The sequence below is a fragment of the Castor canadensis genome, chromosome 5 (genome assembly GCF_047511655.1).
Source record: "Castor canadensis chromosome 5, mCasCan1.hap1v2, whole genome shotgun sequence".
In the NCBI taxonomy this organism is placed as follows: domain Eukaryota; kingdom Metazoa; phylum Chordata; class Mammalia; order Rodentia; family Castoridae; genus Castor; species Castor canadensis.
The window spans coordinates 32,907,188-32,928,678 of NC_133390.1; positions in this window are offsets into that span (position 1 = coordinate 32,907,188).

Sequence of the window (21,491 nt, forward strand, 5' to 3'; positions counted from 1 at the left end):
CACAAATTGCAAAAATACATCAGAAGTGAGTTCTATTCCAAATACATGTATAGCATCTGAATTTATGTAGTGTGTGCTACAATCCTTCATTTCCATAACTCCTTCCCCTTCCAGCCCCTTCCCTTCCCCCACCAGTAACCCTTGACAACAGAAGTGTTACTTCAAGTCCAGGTTGCCTTTGCTGCCTTCCAGACCTAACTTACAGATTGCAGCCCTGTAGGAAACAGATTTAACTCTTACAAGGCAGAGAGGTGAAAGAAGAATTCCCTTTAGTGGCTACAAAAAAACAGTCCATTTTCTTATGTATATTTTCAAAGTTTTCACAGAACACATAGTTTAAAAAATATCTAAGAGAGCTAGTACTGAGTGAAAAGACATGACCATTGACATAAAAAAGAATCATTTCTTCCATTTCCCTGCTGCTGTTGTGTCTCTGACACAGCTCTGAGAATGATGACTTGGTGCTATTTCAATCACTTTACCCTAGATTAATTATTTATTAAATTTACAACAGAGTTAACATAAAATATCAAGATATTGTCATGTTTGGTCAGAGTATAAATGAATTGGCTGCTTGTAAAAGAAAAAGAAGCTATTATTTTGATGGTTAGGAAAGCATAATGACAAAGCAAAGTTTTTTTTTTTTTTAAAGAAGTATATTATTGGTCTTCAACTTCCTACTACAAGGGGGTGTGAAAAATCATTTTCTTTCTGACAGCAAGTTGAATTTGTGTGTTTAACACATATTTTTTAGAACTGAGAAAAGATATGTCTTATTTAGGCAGACAAATTTTGTGTAAAATTAATGCAATTTGCCTATGATCATAACTAAATAGGAGAGTTGAAAAACTGGCAAATATGATAGCAAAAAAAAAAAAAGAAGAAAAAGTCAGTCTATTAACACATCTTCTGTATAAGTTCTTGACCAGTTTTTACTTTCTACTTAAAAGTCTGATGCACACAGGCATCAAGCTAATGAGAATCTTAGATCTTCTGAAAAAAATATTCAATATTTCTTCAATAAATTATAACTATTCAAATTATTCTCATATGGGAATAATACATATAATAATATATAGTTATAAATATTTCCTGGATACTAAGGCAAAAATGTCATAGAAAGGCTACAATAGTTGTAGTACTTCCCAGATCTGTAAGAATAGCCTTTATTTATTATGTGATGTACTGTTGAACCCCTCATTTTGTCAGTTCAGTTTCAAGGACAATATATGCTATGTTAGAAATTGATCTCCACTATGTCCTTGGATCATAATGGCAATGCCTTATTGTTGCTAATGTGAACATCTACAAAAGCTGAAAAGCAAAACATAGCTGGAATATCCCTGCATGTCATTGGTATAATTAATTAGCTTTCTTACTAAGAAGGACACTGAAATAACATATCATTTGGTAAAATTTAATGAACTCTAATGACATTTAGTTACTATCTAAGCCATTTAAAAATCTGTGTCTTTAATCACTTTGAAATATATGTATGTGTATCTGTATTATGTGTATGCATGTAAAATTTATATATATATAAAAGTTGGAAAGCAATATATATGCATATATACTATATGTATAGGCTAAAAACTCCAAATCGACATTGATCTGTTCATGCACTCTGAAAGACTCTTAACCACATTTGATTCTTGATAGAAAAGACAAACTATGAGCCAGAAAAAGAAACACAAAATTAAGGATGTGGCCAAATTAATATTTGTTTTCCAGGTATAAACTAAAAGTAAACAGTGATATTTATACTCATCATAATTGGCATACTATGTGAACTAAAGAATGCACTAAAATATCTCTTAAATAATTTAGAAATTTCAAGAGACCATATGCTAAACTATCTGAAGAAAGAACAATTCAAATGTTAAAAAATATCAAAGATAAGTTTGAGAAATGTGGAACTTAAGGTGAACTAATTTGACACTATATGGAAGGGATCAGGACTCCATGGTGTCATGATTTTGGAAAGATGATCACCATGAATGGAATGCTCATAATATTCAAATTTCTAGTAAAATTTGGCATGGAAAGAGGCATGAGGAGGATATTTGAAACAGGATTATAAAGCAGAGAAGATAAAAGTTGATGATAAAAGTATAGAAGTGAAGCACTTCAGCAAAAGATGAAAGAACAAACAAAACAAGAGAAATTGGGTAGGCCTTTGAAATTAGAGAAAGTGTTAATAGATATTTTAATTCAAATGCAGATTCTAAAGGACATTTCTATCCATTCTTTAAAGAAATCTGGGAATAAAAGTTCCAACTATATTTATGTAGGCAGAAAAGAAATGCAAACCTATATAAGACTTCTTATAAAATGCAAGATACGTTTTGAATTAAAATAAGAGAACAAATGGCTATTGGATATACACATACAATACTCTGTCACCAAGAGTTCCACTTGTTGAGGCAAAACAAGCATCACTTTTCCATGGGTTTGTTGTATCAAAGCTGATGATCAAGTCTCCTGGTTTGTCCTTCAAAAGATACAATTGGTTACTCTATAGTGAGAAATGCCTGCTAGCCAAATTCTGAAATATTTAAAAGCTACTAACTTGGTCCCTTTTTAAAATGCCTTTAGGACTCCTTGTAAAACATAATAAAATATGGAATCTTTTAAACTGCTTTCATTCATTTACCACAAGTTCTTAGACCATTAATCATTAAGCAATGCTATTTGCTTTTGTCCTAGACTGACCTCTACTGTTTTAAAAATTGTGTCAATTTCCCATTTAGTAAATTGTAATTATATATATAGAATATATATTATATATAATATATTATTACTATTAGTAGTATAAAATATAAATACTATATAAATTAGTCTTCATATTATATATATTGGTTGTACTAGGGCTTTAGCTCGGGGCTTGAGGCAGATGCGTTATCTCTTGTGGCATACCCAAGCCTTTTGCTTCAGTTGGTTTTGAGATAGGGTCTCACTTTATGCAGTGTGTGACCTGCACTGTCAATCTCCTATTTGCACTTCCATCAGTAGCTGGGATGACAGGTGCACACCATAGCATCCAGTCATTGCTTGAGATGGGGTCTCATGAGTTTTTTGCCTGGACTGACCTTGAATTGTGATCCTTCTGATCTCTGTCCCCAAAGTAGTTAAGATTATTTTCTTGAGTCACTACATTCAGCCTCTTCACAAATCTTAAAACCCATTTTTCTTTTCATTCCTTTCAAAAAGGACCTTGCTTGTTAAGAAGGATTTAAAGGTAACAGTTAAACTAGTGGTATTCAGTCTGCAGATCAGTACAACACTTTGACACAAGAATGCTTTCTTTGATTTCTTTCTTTTTCTTCTTTTGACAGCTCTAGAATTTGAACTCAGACCCTCATACTTGCTAGGCAGGGACTCTACCACTTGAGTACTCTATAGGTCCTGTTTTCTGTAGGGTATTTTCAAGATAGGGTCTCACAAACTATTTGTCCAGCATGGACAATCCTCCTGAACTCTACCTACTGAGTAGCTAGGATTACAGATCTGAGCCACCAGTGACCTTCTTGATTTCTTCAAGAAATCAAGAAAAAAATAAATACAATTTATTTTTCACTTGTGTGACTCACTTGGGAGATACTAGTGCAGAGATGACTCAGAGAATAGGTTAAGAGCAGATTTTGGCTCTGGAGTTCATGATGGAATATGCTTTGATAGTTTTAGTAATATGATAATATTAAGTATCTGTAAGGAAGAGCCCTAAATATTTAAAAAAGTATTTTTAAGCCTAGATTTTTAAAAAATGGAATATGAATTTGGAAGGACAGAATGTACTATAAGTAAAAGTCTGATAAGCAACTAGACTAGTAATAAAAAGTAAAAACAGAATGAGAAAACTGAAATTTAAAAATAATAAAGATGAATTCCACTTGAGAGAAAATTTTTGGAAAAAAGGTGGAGGATGATAGATGAGGTTTGGAAAATCAAAATATAACTGTCAACACCCTACTTCTGAAAGAGATACTGTAAAGGTAACAGGTACATAAATGAAAATGGGAATTTCTTAGCTCTTAAGTTTTTTTCTACTTTATCCATTAAGGTTAAACAGTCCCAATTGTACACTCAAAAATACTCATGGCTAATGTGGTTAAACATATTAACAATATGTGTGTTGTGATTATGGGTAACTTTTTCTTTTTGAGTTTTAGTTTACATAGTGAAAGGAATAGGAGGTCTCAGTGGGCCCCAACCCCCTTGTTGGAGAAAGCAATACCAAACACCCCGTGTAGATAAGATAAGCAATGCGGCAGGGCTCGGTTAGGGCATATAGAATGTGGGGAATGTGAGCGGGAGGTACGTGCAAGATGTGAGGTATGTGCAAGATGTGCTCTGCCTGCTTGCCCAATGTTGATAACGAAAATATGCATGCCACCGCGGTCTATATAAGATTTCCCCTAAAGAGGCTCAGGGTCGTGTTTTTCCTAACTGGTCCTGCGTGTCCTTGTGGGAGCTCGACCCTGGCTAGCCAGCCCAATAAACTCTGCTTTGTAGATTGCATTCACGCCTGGCTCTCTGTCTCTCGGGGGAATAGGATTCCGGGTCCTAACATTTGGAGGTCCCACCGAGATTCCATTTTCTCGAGAGACAGAACCTGCCTGCGAGAAAGCAGGGGCGATCCCAAGTCCTAGGTGTTGGGAGGGGATCCCAGACTCTCATTTGGAGAAACTTGAGTGTTCCATTTGGGCCGCGGCGGGGATTCGGCCAATCCCCAGGGAGATTCATTCTGGGAATCTCGCAAGGAGGACCACAGGGTCCTATTGGGAGAGGCTTTCCTCTCATTTGGGCTCGAGCATTTTAGGAACCCTGGCACCAGGTGAAGAACTAATTGAACTAGTCGACCGACCACCCGTCAAGTGGACGCCTTTCGGCCTGATATCCCAGTTGGACGGTGAGGAGGTTGAATGGGGTGCGCACCAGTGTGAGAGAAGGACCGGTCCGAGTGAGTGCTGGAGAGTGTTTTGTGTGTGTGGAATTATTGTTGTCTTCACCCTTTTTGTTCTCTCTCTCCTGGTGTTTGATTCTCCTTCCACAATGGGACAGGGGCAGACAACCCCAAAGTCTTTGATCCTTTCTCACTTTTCAGAAGTTAAAGAAAGGGCCTTAAATGCGGGTCTGGTCATCAAGAAAGGTAAGTTTGACACCTTTTGTTCTACAGAGTGGCCCACCTTTGGAGTCGGGTGGCCCATTCAAGGTTCCCTCTCCCTAGACATGATCACTAAGGTTAAAGCAGTCATTTTTCAGCCAGACAATCGAGGCCATCCAGACCAAGTTCCTTACATTTTGGTTTGGGAGGATCTGGTGAGGAACCCTCCCCCTTGGTTAACAGTTTTTCTGACCCACCCCTCCAGTTCAGCCCCCAGGGCTAAAACCCCAGTCACGCCCGTCTTGGTCATAAAGGAGGAGGAAAAACTTCCTCTTCCCACCCTGACCGGTCCTCAAATTAGGGCATCTCCTTCACCATCTCCGGTCTTACCAGAGAGATCCCCCCTTTACCCATCCCTCGCAGGGGCAGAGGAAGATCGGCTGCCTCCATGTATGACTCCCCCTGGCCAAGCCAGTGCCCCGGAGGAGGAAATTTCCTCATCCACCTCAATAGGACTGGCAGCTGGAGGAGGAATGGGTCGAAGACTTCGCCCCCGAGGGATCCGGGAAAGGGAGGGGGAAGATGGGCCCCCCTCATCAACACAGGGGGAGGAAACTGTCCCTACACTTCCAGTCCGGATGGTGGGCCAAGGGGGACCGGGAGGAGGGCAACAGTTTCAGTACTGGCCCTTCTCCTCCAGTGATCTATATAACTGGAGGACGCAGAACCCGCCCTTTTCTGAAGACCCCAAGTGTCTCATAGATCTCTTGAAGTCCATGATGCATACACACCATCCCACTTGGGATGACTGTCATCAGCTGCTTAATACTCTTTTTACGACGGAGGAATGAGAGCGCATCCTCAACGAAGCGAGGAAGAACGTCTTGGGGGATAATGGGAGACCCACAACTCTCCAACCGGCCATAGACGAGGCTTTTCCCCTACGCCGCCCTGATTGGGATTTCGGGACCGCAGAAGGTAGGGAGCGTCTTCGGATCTACCGCCAGACTCTTATGGCCGGTCTCCGAGCGGCTGCTAAAAGGCCCACCAATTTTGCAAAAGTAAAAACAGTCGTTCAAAGGGAAAACGAAAGCCCGGCCAGTTTCTTAGAGTGTCTCTATGAGGCATACCGTCAATATACCCCTATTGACCCTGAGGCGGACCTCCACTGGTCTGCTGTGATACTCTCATTCATTAATCAGGCAGCTCCAGATATTAGGAGAAAACTCAATAAACAGGAAAACTTAGGGGAGATGACTATAAGGGAAATGCTACAGGTAGCGGAAAAGGTCTTTACCGCTAGGAAAACTCTAGAAGAAAGGGAGGAAAGACGGAGAAAGGAAGACAGGGAGGCCCAGGAGAAATTGAAAAAGGAGGACCGGGAGTTCCAGGCTAAGGAAAACCGAAAGCAACAGAGAAAAATGGCCGGTATTTTCCTAGTGGGTGTCCGGGACCAACCCAGGGGAGGGGGCCACGCCAGGACCCCGGATAAGGAACACTGTTTTTACTGTAAGGAAACTGGGCATTGGAAGAGAGAATGTCCTAAGTTAAAGGAAAAAAGAGGATTTGGAAGGAGACCGGGGGAAAACAGGGAAAAGAAACGAGCAGTAGAGCAGGCCAGAGTCCTCCTAGCCGGAGAAGAGGACTGAAGGAGACGGGGCTCGGACCCCCTCCCCGAGTCCTGGGTAACAATACATGTGGAGGGGAAGCCGATGGGGTTCATGGTGGATACCGGCGCCCAGTATTCGGTTTTAAACAAGGCACATGGACCTTTGAACAAGGCACGAACAAGTGTTGTTCAGGGGGCCACCGGTATGCAGTTATGTACATGGACTACCAAAAGAAAGGTAAACTTAGGAAAACACCAAGTCACACACTCCTTCCTGGTTGTCCCTGAGAGCCCCGCTCCCCTGCTCGGACGGGACCTACTCACCAAAATAGGGGCCCATATCCATTTTAAACCAGATGGAATAATTGTGACTGATCAAGAAGGGAGCCCGATTCATGTCTTGTCCCTATCATTGGCTGACGAGCATCGTCTGTTTAAGAGTCAACAGAAACCAGGAGGGGACATGACTCATTGGGTAAAAAGATTTCCCACGGCCTGGGCAGAGACTGCGGGAACCGGCCTCGCCAAACACCTCCCGCCCGTAGTTATACAATTGAAGGCTTCTGCTCTCCCCATTCGGGTAAAACAGTATCCTATGCCTGAGGAGGCCCAAAGAGGCATAGCCCCTCATATCCACAGGCTAATAAAGGAAGGAGTACTGCAGCCTTGTCAGTCTGCCTGGAATACTCCTCTGCTCCCCATCTGAAAGCCGGGAAGTGGGGACTATAGGCCTGTGCAAGACCTACGAAAGGTAAACGAGCAGACGGAGGACATTCATCCCACCGTTCCGAATCCCTATACCTTGCTCAGCCACCTACCCCCCTCGCAAGTATGGTATACAACCCTTGATTTGAAAGATGCTTTCTTCAGCATTCCATTGTCAGAAATTAGTCAGCCGCTATTTGCTTTCGAATGGCAAGAAGATGGGGGCCAATCCGGACAGCTCACTTGGACCAGACTGCCGCAAGGATTTAAAAACTCTCCCACCCTGTTTAATGAGGCCCTGAGCCAGGATCTGGAACCTTTTCGCCGGAGCCACCCACGAGTCACTCTATTACAGTATGTTGATGACTTACTGTTAGCAGCAGAAACCCGAGAGGAGTGCATCAAGGCTACTGAACACCTGCTAACGGAATTAGGTGAGCTGGGGTATCGGGCAAGTGCCAAGAAAACTCACATCTGTAAAAGGTCAGTGACATATTTGGGTTATCGGATTGCAGATGGGGCAAGATGGCTGACTGATGCCATGAAACAGACTATTCTGGCTATCCCATCCCCGACATCCACTAGGGGAGTGAGAGAATTCCTGGGCTCCGCGGGGTTCTGTAGACTCTGGATTCCAGGATTTGCGGAAATAGCCAGACCCCTATATGAGGCCACCAAAGAAGCTCCAGATTGGAGTTGGGGAGAGAGAGAACAACAGGCCTTTGATCAGCTAAAAGACGCTCTTTTGCAGGCCCCTGCCTTAGCCTTGCCAGATCCTACAAGACCATTCACTCTGTTTGTAGATGAAAAAAAGGGGGTAGCCAAAGGAGTCTTGACCCAACAGCTAGGTCCCTGGAAGAGACCAGTGGCATACTTTTCCAAGAAATTAGACGCAGTAGCGGCAGGATGGCCCCCCTGCCTCCGCATCATAGCGGCCATTGCCGTGCTGGTGAGAGAAGCTGATAAACTAACCTTTGGACAGGCCCTCTGGGTAACGGCCCCTCACCCGGTGGAGGGAATCCTTAAACAACCCCCTGGGAAATGGATGACGAATGCCAGGCTCACCCACTACCAGGGGCTCTTGTTGGATTCCCCTCGGATCACATTCACAGATCCCGTAATCCTGAACCCTGCCACCTTGTTGCCTAACCCGGAACTGCAGACACCTGTCCATAACTGCAAAGAATTCCTCTCCAAAGTTACACAGGTACGGGCTGACCTAAAGGATACCCCCCTGTCCGGCTGCAAATTAAACTGGTACACGGATGGAAGCAGTTTTTTCCAAGATGGAGCCCGAAGGGCAGGGGCAGCTGTAGTCGACCAAGAAGGAAATACGGTATGGAGCAGTGCCCTCCCACCCAGAACATCAGCCCAAAAAGCGGAATTAATTGCCTTGGCAGAGGCCCTGGAGAGGGCAAAAGGAAAGCGAGTCAATATCTACACCGATATCCGCTATGCTTTCGGTACCATCCATGTCCACGGGGCCATCTATAGCGAAAGAGGATTCCGCACAGCAGAAGGAAAACATCTAAAGAACCTAGCCGAAGTCCAGTGTCTATTAATGGCAGTGAAAAAACCGAAGGCAGTGACAGTGATGTATGTCCCAGGCCACCAGTCTGCCAAGACGCCGGAAGCTGTCGGTAACAACAGAGCAGATCAAGAAGCAAAGAGAGTAGCAATGGTGAGTCCTCCCATGGAGACAGGGCAACCTTCCACGGTTGCGGCGATAGACGTGCCGGTCCCAGAGCTCCCTCCACTACCCCCCCCAACCAGAATACTCCACAGAGGATTTCACTTGGATGAGAGCCCACTCCCCCTTTAGAGAAGGGGAAGACGGATGGAAAAGCGACTTGGAAGGCAAGTTAATTCTGCCTAAAAAACTCGGACGATTCCTGTTGGCTAACTTACATAAGTCCACCCATTTTGGGCGGAGAAAATTACTAGACTTGTTGACATCTGCGCAGCTCCGATTTCCAAACCAGACCATAGCAGTCTGCCAAATTGTGGAAGATTGTGCCAGCTGCACAGTCATGAAACCAGGACGAAGGGAGGGGCACCATACAGGTACTAGGGAACGGGGGAGGGCTCCGGGAAGAAGTTGGGAAGTAGATTTTACTGAGGTAAAACCGGAAAAGTTTGGGTACAAATATTTGCTGGTATTCATAGATACCTTTTTGGGCTGGGTGGAGGCTTTTCCTACAAAGAAGGAGACGAGTCAGGTAGTGGCAAAGGCTTTGCTAGAGGAAATCATACCCAGATATGGGGTGCCCGAGGCAATTGGGTCAGATAACGGTCCGGCTTTTGTTAGTAGAGTCCTGCAGGGACTAGCCCAGACTATGGGGGCCAATTGGAAACTACATTGTGAATATAACCCCCAGAGCTCAGGGCAAATAGAAAGGATAAATAGGACACTAAAGGAGACCTTAGCCAAATTGGCCCTGGAGACTGGCGGTGATTGGGTGACGCTCCTTCCCTTGGCCATCTTCCGAGTCCAGAGCTCTCCATATGTCCACGGGCTAACTCCCTTTGAGATCCTGTATGGAGCTCCGCCCCCCATCATTCAGAGGACCTTAAGCCCGGGACTAGGTGATCTGGCCCCAAATTATTGTGTTACTCTACAGGCTTTAGCTAAAGTACAACAACATATATGGCCCCTAATTCAAGCATACCATACTACAGAGAGGACCCCAAACACGGAGCATGGCATAGTCCTGGGGGATATGGTATGGGTTAAAAGACATCAGTCCAAAACCCTAGAGCCTAGATGGAAAGGACCTTATGTTGTACTGTTTACTACCCCTACCGCCCTCAAGGTCGACAGGATTGCAGCATGGGTACACCATTCCCATGTAAGACGGGCTCACCCTCCAGAGAAAAAACAGGAAAATTGGTCTGCACGAAAGCATCCAACAAACCCACTCAAGCTCCGGCTGATACGGGATGCTCCGAAAAACGAGAACACTCCAGATGCTCCGCAGCCCTCCTAGAATGGGATTATCACCTGGGTCCACTACACCCACATCAGACCGGCAGATCCGGTAGCTATGAAGAAAGGCTTCCTGCCAACAAAAAGGGTGTCCCACCACAAGGACAATTCTTTCAAACTCAAACTTCATACTGGACCTCGGTAACTTTATTCCTTTTTCTAACCCTGTCCACCACTTGCTGGGGGCATACAAATCCACATCAACCTTTTAACCTGACCTGGATGGTTGTAGATGTATCCACAGGAGACATTCTTAACCAGACCTCCAAGGTGACCCCTCCCAGCACCTGGTTCCCAGAATTATACTTTGACTTAAGGGCCTTATTCACTGGCAGGGGACAATGGGATTTGCGCCAAAGTTACTTCTATGTCTGTCCCGCTCCCCAACCCAACCACAAAAAAAAATGTGGAGGAATTGCAAACTATTATTGTAAGTCATGGGGTTGTGAGAGCTCAGGGGATATATGGTGGACACCCCCCAAACAGGGGGACCTTATTCAATTAAGTAGAGTCTCTCAATCTGGCATTACATACCACCAACCTAGACCTATAAATAAGGGATGCCCAACTCCCCCCAATTGTAATCCCATTATGATAAATTTCACTGATTTAGGAAAAAAGACAACAAATTGAGAATTGGGTAAATCCTGGGGAGTCAGACTCTACAAAACAAATCATCCAGGAGCCCTTTTTACCTTGCGGCGTGTGCGACAACCAGTCTCTACTCTAACAATAGGCCCTAATAAGGTACTTAGGCCACCCTATGTAAAGGCACCTCCCCGACCTTCCACAGCTCATCACCTTCCCTCAACCATAGCCCGGGCTAAGGTTACAACTCCAAGACCATCAGAAACCAGCCCTCCCCTGGTGAGGCCCAGTTTCATGACCGGATCTAAAGACCCCCTCTGGGAACTAGTGGGTGCTGCCTTCCTGACGTTAAACCACACCAACCCTAACATGACTAACTCCTGTTAGTTATGTTATGATGTGAGGCCCCCATTCTATGAGGCAATAGGGCTAAACACCACTCACGATACCTCATCCGAGGAAAACCCTACTCAATGCTCCTGGGGAGACCGTAAGAGAGGTCTGACCATACAGCAGGTAAGCGGCCAAGAAACCTGCTTAGGAAAAGTGCCAAAAAACAGACGGGACTTATGTACTGTTATTAACGCCAGTTCTACCTGGGAAAATGCTATTAAATGGGTAATTCCAAAGGACAATGGGTGGTGGCTATGCTCGCGGTCTGGACTCACCCCATGCCTATCAACTAAGGTGTTTAACAGCTCTAAAGAATTCTGTGTTATAGTGACTGTGCTGCCCCGCATCCTCTATCATTCAGAAGAGAGTCTATATTCATACTGGAATACAAAAATGGTTAAAAAAAAAAGAGAGAAAACCTATATCCGCAGTAACTATTGCTACCCTACTCAGCCTAGGGTTAGCGGGAGCAGGAACCGGCATAGCTTCTTTGGCCACCCAGCAAAAAGGGATGTCTTCGCTGCGCGCAGCCATAGACGAAGACATAGAAAAAATAGAAACCTCCATTAGCCACCTAGAAAAATCCCTCACTTCTCTGTCTGAGGTAGTACTTCAAAACCGACGAGGTCTGGACTTGTTGTTCCTCCAAAAGGGGGGACTATGTGTTGCTCTAGGGAAAGAATGTTGTTTTTACGCTGACCATACCGGAGTTGTTCGTGACTCCATGTCTAAACTTCGAAAGAGCCTAAAACAAAGAAAACGAAAAAAAGAGGCTGGGTAAAGCTGGTTCGAGTCTTGGTTTAACCAGTCCCCATGGTTGGCTACCCTTTTATCTGCACTGGCAGGGCCAATAATAATTATCCTATTACTTGTTACCATAGGACCCTGGATTCTAAACCGACTTATGACTTTTGTCAAAAGTCGAATTAATACTATCCAACTTCTGGTCCTCTGCCAACAATATCAGGCTCTTCATCCCCTTGAGAATGATTCCTCAATTTAGGCCATAAGAAAAGGGGGGAATGAAAGGAATAGGAGGTCTCAGCGGGCCCCAACCCCCTTGTTGGAGAAACCAGTACCAAACACCCCGTGTAGATAAGATAAGCAATGCGGCAGGGCTTGGTTAGGGCATATAGAATGTGGGGAATGTGAGCGGGAGGTACGTGCAAGATGTGAGGTACATGCAAGATGTGAGGTACGCGCAAGATGTGCTCTGCCTGCTTGCCCAATGTTGATAACGAAAATATGCACGCCACCGCGGTCTATATAAGATTTCCCCTAAAGAGGCTCAGGGTCGTGTTTTTCCTAACCAGTCCTGCGTGTCCGTGTGGGAGCTCGACCCTGGCTAGCCAGCCCAATAAACTCTGCTTTGTAGATTGCATTCACGCCTGGCTCTCTGTCTCTCGGGGGAATAGGATTCCGGGTCCTAACAATAGTATTTCATAAGGTATAGGTATTAACCTTGCTATTCAAGAAAAAAATGAAAGTAAGTGTGAATATTAAATCAAATAATCAAGACATGTATTGATTAATATGTTTTGTCACCTATTATTTCTGTACCTTAGGAAAGTCACCAGACTTCTGAACCTCAGATCAGTGTTCTCTAATGTGTTAATAAAATCTTATTAAAAGAGCATTCTCTTTTTCAAAAGGAATTATAAGTAGCAAAACTTGTTTTCTGTTTTTGCTAAGTTAGGCACCTTTTAGATCATGACACTGCCTTAGAAGTAGTTTATCTTGATTTCACATAAGCATTTGACAAGGGCTTTCATCATTTCATTTTATACAAGTAAGAAAAACTGGCTGGATGATGATACATTTGGTGAATTTGTAGCTAATTAAACAAGTGCACTTCCTGTGTTGATTCATCAATATCAACCTCCAATGGCCTGCCACAAATCAGTGTACTTGATTGTGTGAGATTTAACAGATTTATCAGAAAAGGAATCTTCATGAAATACACAGCTCAGATGCAGCTGAGAGAAAAACCAAAATGAAAATGGAGTCCCAAAACTTAGAAAAGAATGTGTGAACAGATGAATGCTGGAATATGTCATTGAGTAATAGAATGTTTGAAAAATTAAGTTCAGAGATCAATGCGAAACCACTTAAAGTGGTTCAGTTAACCACTAGCTCAATACAAGTTAATGGTGTGATGTGATAGCTAATAAACCTTCTAGGTTGAAATGACAGAGGACTTGTGTTTTGATCAAGGCAGGTAGCAGCCATCCGCATTCCAGAGCAGCTCAAATTGCAGACATTACATTGAAGAAATAACAATCAAAATAGAAGGGGATGGAGAAGAGAACTAGAGAGTAGTTTCAAAACCAAGACAGTGATGGATCTGACACAAGCATCTAAGAAAGAAGTAGGGAAAAAAAGGTACTTGACAGAGGGAAAAGATTTTTAGAAAATATGAGAGTGAACTTCAAATATATTTAGAGCTATCACACAAAAAAGACAGAAAAACACTCAAAATTATTACTGTGAAATCTTTTGAGTATAAAATTTATTCTATGATCCTTATTGCTACTTTTTAAAAAAAGTTAGAAAAATATATTTTATGCTTAGGAAAAGGGGAATGGTGATGCACCTTTTTATTATTTATTGTTGTGCTGGGTGGGGGTACATTGTAGAATTTACAAAGATTCTTACAATGTATCAAATTTATCACACTTGAATCTACGCTCTCCACTGCTCTCCTTAATCCCCCTCCCCTGATTGCTGGAACAGTTTCAGCAGGTATCATTTTTGCATTTACATACTTTTTAAAAAGATACTGTGGGTGGATACTTATGTAATGAATTCAAAGTGAGCTTTGATGATATGTACTCTTTAAATCATAGCAAGAAGTATAAAATTCAATTTATATTTGGACATAGTTGGTTGTTTAAATTAAGCTCACAAAGATAAGTTTAGTGTACTTTGCAAAATGATACAAGTAACATTACTTTCTAATTAAAATGATTTCCCATTTAAAAAGTTTTTGTGTTTGTCCATAGGAGCTCATTATTTATACAATTGAAGGAAAACTGTCCTTGACAATTTAACTTAGTGAGTAAATTCCAGAATTATGAATGGAGAATTAACATTTAATTTGATTATGTGGGAAAATAATGGTATATTAATTGTGGCATTTTATGTTTTATATATATCCCACTGAGTGTTTATCACATTATCCATTGAGCTAAATATTAGAAGTCTTCATTCAAAAGGAATAGGCTATATGATTTACATTGTACAAAAATAGGTGAACAAATTTTTGTGAGGATAAACATTATAAAACAAATGCTTAAAGGATAAGGTGTTAGTCTTAACAAAGGGGCTAGAACTTTTATTTTCAAGCACACTTCAAAAATGATGAAATATCTCTGTCAGAAAAAGATTACTTATATTTGCAAGAATCATACATTTATAAAGAAAGATAAGCTAAATGCCTAAAGTGAGATAAACACTTTTGCTTTAATTATTTAATAAATATAGTTAGAGGAAAAGTTTGATAAATGTAACAACACATGGAAAATTGGATTAAATATTTTAAAATTTTAATTCAATTAATACATTTTTGAAGAAAATATAGACAGTAACACACATATGCACACACATATATTTATATTGTAAATACATATATTTATATTTATAATAGCACACATTAAATACATTAATATATGTATTAAAATATATACATATATTTATACTTATAATAGCACACATTAATGTGCATGTTGTTATAAAATGTTAAAACCCTAAATTAATTTCTCTCTGAATGCCTGAACACTTAGTGTTCTCTTGCATTGAATGGAAATTTGAGTAGTTCAAACAGCTAAGAAAATTTTCTCTGATTTCAGAAGCTAATTAGGGTTAGGCCTCCTTTACTACTTGGATGATTAAGTAGACTCTCTTAACCACAGTAACAATTCCTGGAAGGAGTTAACATGTATTATCTCCAAGTCCATAGCTGTGTAGTTATTAAGTCAATCATACCAATGTAATAGCATTTTTAATTTCCCTTTTCAATTTGCAGGTATTTAAAGTTTCTGTTTGTGCTCTTATTAAAAAGACATTATCTATTATAAAAGACTAAGTCAAGGCAGTTTAGGAGACAGAGTGATCATTTCACCTAACTTGACCTTATCTTGTGTAATTTTATAGACTTTTTATTAAATACCTATTTAAAAAGAATCAAGGAATTAAGCAAAAGCATTAAGAGTGCAGCTATAAAAATAAAATTAACCTCTGCTCAAACTATAATTTGTAGAAAACCAAATTTACCAAATTATAGAATTATATACTGATTCATGTCTCATTTAAACTCACTAAATACAACCTTCTTTAAACAGCAGAAAATGACATTGAAGGATTAAAAACAAATCTGAAAGAACCCTCAAAGATAATGGAGCACTACACTAGAAATAGATGCACCTAATGAATAATAAATCTTGCTAAAATATGACCACCAATTACTTTGCTTGTATTATAAACTTAAAATTTTTAGTAGACCTAGCCTAATAGATAGCTAATATTGAAAATTTTGAGGATACCTATTACTTGGTAATTATGTCTTTGATAACTGAGTACATGCAAAGCAAAAATTATAGAAAGTCATGTGATCACACGTCTCACAGGAAGATGATGCTGAGAAGGGTATAGCACAAATGGATAATCAACTTCAGACCAATGCACATATTTATTAATAATTTATGAAGTAATACAAAATATAAAATGGCTTAAATTTGCAAATTTCAAATGACTAGTTTTTTTTGTTTAGATGTGCCTATTTGACTGGAGGTAGAGAAGGTACATAAATATAAAACTAAAATTTTTACCATCTTTATCAAGATCAGTAATGTGGATTTTCTCATTGACTTTAAGAACTAATTTTGCAGAATGTAAGTAATGTTAAGTTTAGAATTATATAGTAACAATAATTTGAATCAGATGTAGTGAGTTAAAAGGTTCCTCATTCAAGCTATGTGTTGCTCCAAAATAAATCCTTGGTCAATGAAAATAAATTGTCACTCTGATATCCCACAATCATAAATATCTCCTATATCCATTCTGTGGTTTTCCTTAGAGAGAATTCTACTTTACAAAGAAACTCAACAGGAAGATCCAGAGTTCCATTTTATACATGATATAGGAAGGATGTGGTTCATACTGGATTGTGTTTCAAGTTGAGTTTCCATAGAGTTAACATCATTATAGATATAGTCGCAAGGACATTTACCACGTATAGGCAGTACACCAGAGAAGCAAAAAATGGTTTCAAATATTTACATATAGTTTCTATTTTTTAATGTTTATTATTGTACACGTTTATTAGCATTTGTGAGCCTCTGAAAAGATGGAGAATCAGAGATTGAGGCAAAAGCATTCTGAAAGGCAGATAAGCATCACTTGTCTTTCACGTTTTCAGCACTTTGCAAGCTTTATAGCCTCCTCCCAATCTGCCCTGTATCCTGGGCAGTTCAAGGTTCCTCCACAGGAAATAGTCTAGTCAGGGCTTCCATCTTTGACTTCATGGAAGGAAGCTTTCTGGATCTACAACTCCTCTCAATTTAACAAATTCCTGTGCATCTCATTTTCATTATGAGCTCAGAGTTCTCCACTGATATGTAAAATATTTCATCTGATAAACATGCAATGGTTTTGTTTTTAGTCTATTTCCAAAGATTTATATTTATTCCAGAAATAAATTTGTTTGAATGGAATGTATTTATTTTCAGCAATGACACCTGTTCTAAGTTGGAAAACCTAAGTATAGTTAGTAAGAAGTGGGTCACCACTGCAGAGAGAATTTAGACAGACAACATTGCTCTATTCTTCAGCATAGATGATGATTTTCCTTTCTGGGATGTATGCATGTGAAATTCCTGGCAAAGTTAAAGAAACTATTTGTTTTTTTAGGATTAAGTATGCATGTATAAAAGTTAAATGGGTGCTATGGACAGTAAAAAGGAGGAAAAGCAATTTATTCTATTATGAAACTTACAAAAATTGCAGTGTTAAGAAAAAAATCCTACACAGTGTATAATTAATTATATAATTAGAAAAGTGAAGCCTAGACATAAATGCTAAGGAATACAACATAAAAGAATAATCTCTGGGAGGTGAGATTAGGCTAGGCAAAAATAAGACCAGTTAAATTTCTTACAAAATTGCCCACAAGACAGAGGAAAAATATAGATTTCTCAATGTGAGAAAAATGTGAATAAATGAAACTTCAGGAAAGAACAATAAAAATGATTAAGGGTCTAAATGAAATGATTAATTGACAGAGATGAAAAGACAGTATCCATTTAATTTGGTGAAAAGACTAATGGGAAATTCAATCACTTGAAAGCATACGAGGGTAAAAAAGGGGGAAAAGAGCAAATTTTAGGTTAGTCAAGAGAAAATAACCAGAAATAATGGGATGAAATTGAGTATAGGAAATTTGTGAGTGACTATGATAGAAAAGACAGCCTTGTTAGGCCTATTAGGCTGAGGATTTATTTCCTAAGGGACACAATAAAAAGCCCTTTTGCTTGAGCCACTTATGTAGCCCAAAGAAGTGGGTAATCGTATAGGAAATAATTCTATGTTCACAAAATTATGGACATTTTGATCTAATAGCTCCTATTCTACCAGCACAAAAAGTCTCTAATGCATATAATTTTTTGTCTTCAACCTTCTATATTTTCTCTTTTTAGGAAGAGCTGATATAACACTAAATAGGAACACTGAAAATGGAATTTTTCCATATTATTTGTCAAAAGCTTCTGTAATTGTTATTACTCTAAACTCTATATTATTCATTATATTAGTGTTTATGAACTAATTCTTTTATCAAGAGATATTCCAAATAAACATTGTTCTGTAACACAGGAATCAAAATGATATTCATCATGGCTCTACAAACCATCTTAAAACTCAATAAAATATTACTATTATACTCTTGTTTTGATCATATTTTAAATATAATAAAGCTATAATTTATATAGAATAAAAACACTTGGAAAATTTAACATATATACTTATCTTTTTGTATATTTTGTCTTGGAATTGGTGGTTATAAAACACAATATACATATTGGGTTTACAGAATTATTTCATTAACAAGACTGTGTTTTTTGGTTTATTATATTGTATTTTGATTTAAAAAGTGAATCATGCACTTGTTGAATATTAGCCATTTATTGTAAAAATTGATCATGTAGAGTAGCAATCTCCAGAAGTATTGGATAAATGTGAAATTTTTATTTCAATAATCTAAAAATATTTTTCATCATTAATGCTTTTATTCAAGAATATGGAAGCATTTACCTCATGATGTACATTGAGTAAAACAAAACTTGCCTTTTAAAAATGAATGGTTTAGGGTTTCAAAGATACATTTAGACAAATTTATTTATTTAATCTTCACCACCACTTCAGCTCAAAGAAATTAAATAGTTTTTCCAGTATTAGTCAATGGCAAAAAATGATGCTGATCCAAACACTCAACAATATATTAAGTTTATACTACATTGTCATTTGATCTCTCCTAGTTAAACAGACAGTAGATGTTCTTGATATTTTTACTCCAGTTTTTAGGACCAACGTTTTTGGATATGAAAAAGAATAATAAAATTGAAGAAGAAATAGACTGTGGTTCAAAGCCTGGAATTCTATTGTTGGTTCTGCTAGCAACTTTTAAGTCTTGGGTAAATGGTTTAATGTCATAGTACATTTCTTTAGCAGTCACACATTTGATTACATAAGGTTTAAAAGTATCACTAAAATCTAAAGTCTGACCTAAAGCTGCAAGTAAAATGGTTTACAAATAATGTGAAATCATTTTTAAAGTTGGGCATCAAAATTTAGCTTTCAATTTTGTACTTCATCCTTTCTTTCTGAAAAGCTATCTAGTAAAATTTTAAACATCATAATTGTTTCAACAAATTAGTTAACACAACTGTTTGATGGGTGAGTAAACTGCAATTTATAGTGAACATTAGTCAATTTTTGTAAAGAATTTCTAACATTTTCATTTTTTTAAGTCATGAAAATCAATATCTTCATTTTTTCATTAACCACTAAAATCATGAGAGGATCAATACTAATTATCAATTCAGTTTAGAGCAGTAATCAAGTTTGTATTCTTGCTATGCTCTATTCTTAGTCTATTGCATAATTTACAGATATGGTACTTTAAGAAGAGTTTAATAGCCTGGGATATATCCAGAGGCAAAGACCTAAGATGTTAAGGACAGCGAAAATAATATAATAAGGTTATGATATTGAAAAACACTGGGAAACTTTATAATATAAAAGTAGTTTCATATAATTCTGAATAGACAAGATACGCTCCTATTGTAGTCTATGTTCTGGGAAAAATGCCAGACCAGGACAGAGAGTTGCATAATAAAGCAAGATCATGAGGTACAACTTGTACAACATTATACACTACACAGAAAACCCCTATGGTAGTCACATATTTTCACCAGTGAAAGTTACAGTTGCTTTCATTTTGAAATAATCTGTCAATATAAGAGAAAGTAAAAAAAAAAATCCTAGTCCTTCCTGAAAGATTCACAAACTCACATAGCTGCCAGTTACTATAGTAACTTCTGTGGATACACCACTAAGCTAACCTAAAATTTTCCTGCACTCATGAGTTTATATTCAAGTGAGATGAGACAGTTAATTGAGTAAGAAAACAAATAAAAGGAGGGAAAATTGTAGAACTTTAACAATTGGTTTTTAAAAAAAAACTTCAGATGAATAGCAGAAGAAAAATGACACAGTAGAGTGCTTAGATAAAGACAACTTGAGAAGGTGACATTTAAGTGAATATGCTATGTAGAAAAATAAGCCAAACTCAATGAATATAGATGCAAAAATCTTCAAAGGTTTCATACACTTTGATACGTTGTCTTCATTCCAGAGTTATAAACATATTTCAAAATATACAAATCAATAAGCATAACACATATATAAATAGAATCCAGGACAAAAATCATATGTTCATGTCATTACATGCAAAAGAACCTTTGACAAGGAACCCCCTTACACTGCTGGTGGGAATGTAAACTAGTACAACCACTCTGGAAAAAAATTTGGAGGCTACTTAAAAAGCTAGACATCAATCTACCATTTGATCCAGCAATACCACTCTTGGGGATATACCCAAAAGAGGTTACTCCAGAGGCACCTGCACACACATGTTTATTGCGGCACTATTCACAATAGCCAAGTTATGGAAACAGCCAAGATGCCCCACCACTGACGAGTGGATTAAGAAAATGTGGTATCTATATACAATGGAATTTTATGCAGCCATGAAGAAGAACAAAATGTTATCATTTGCTGGTAAATGGATGGAATTGGAGAACATCATTCTGAGTGAGGTTAGCCTGGCCCAAAAGACCAAAAATCGTATGTTTTCCCTCATATGTGGACATTAGATCAAGGGCAAACACAACAATGGGATTGGACTATGAGTACATGATAAAAGCGAGAGCACACAAGGGCGGGGTGAGGATAGGTAAGACACCTAAAAAATTAGCTAGCATTTGTAGCCCTTAATGCAGAGAAACTAAAGCAGATACCTTAAAAGCAACTGAGGCCAATAGGAAAAGGGGAACAGGAACTAGAGAAAAGGTTAGATCAAAAAGAATTAACCTAGAAGGTAACACCCACCCACAGGAAATCAATGTGAGTCAATGTCCTGTATAGCTATCCTTATCTCAACCAGCAAAAACCCTTGTTCCTTCCTATTATGGCTTATACTCTCTCTACAACAAAATTAGAGATAAGGGCAAAATAGTTTCTGCTGAGTATTGAGGGGGTGGGGGGGAGAGGGAGGGGTGGAGTGGGTGGTAAGAGAGGGGGTGGGGGCAGGGGGGAGAAATGACCCAAGTCTTGTATGCACATATGAATAATAAAAGAAAAAAAAAAGCCTTTGACAAATTTCAGCATTCCTTCATGATAAAAGCCCCAAGGAAATTATGTTTTGATAAGTCTATCTTTGACAAACAGATAACCTGCACTATATACTGATTGGGGAAAACCTGAAAGTGTTTTCTCAAAAGATCAAGACTGAGACAAGGGTATCCATTCTCTCCAATCTTATTCAAGTACTT